Below are 463 nucleotides of genomic sequence, written 5' to 3' on the forward strand. Positions count from 1 at the left end.
AATACCTAAGTGAAACTCAGACTATTCTCTCTGGGAATAAATTTAAAAATACAATCTATCTATTAACCATCTTTGGTAGAAACCACTAGTTGCACTTACCTCAATTTTGTACTCCATTTCCCCCCAATTTTTCCTAGGCATATGACCATCTGGAATAAAAGCTATTTTTCATCCTTCCTTGTAGTTAGGTATTGTAAGTTTTGGCCAATGAAATTTAAATGAGGTTGCAACCTTCTCTCTCGATACCCTCCTTGCTGGCCAGAATGCTGATGTGACAGATGGAGTCTGAACAACAATCTTGGATCATGAGTTGGAAGCCAAGTGCTGAGGTTGGTGGAACAAACAGACTTTGAGATACTAAATTCTGAAATTCTTTTAAGTGAGAGGAAAAACTTTTTCTTTTTTAAAGCCTTATTTGGAGTTTTATGTTGCTGTATCTAATCTTAACTGATACACATTTCAA

This window comes from Ovis canadensis, chromosome 2, assembly GCF_042477335.2.
Source record: "Ovis canadensis isolate MfBH-ARS-UI-01 breed Bighorn chromosome 2, ARS-UI_OviCan_v2, whole genome shotgun sequence".
Taxonomy (NCBI): Eukaryota; Metazoa; Chordata; class Mammalia; order Artiodactyla; family Bovidae; genus Ovis; species Ovis canadensis.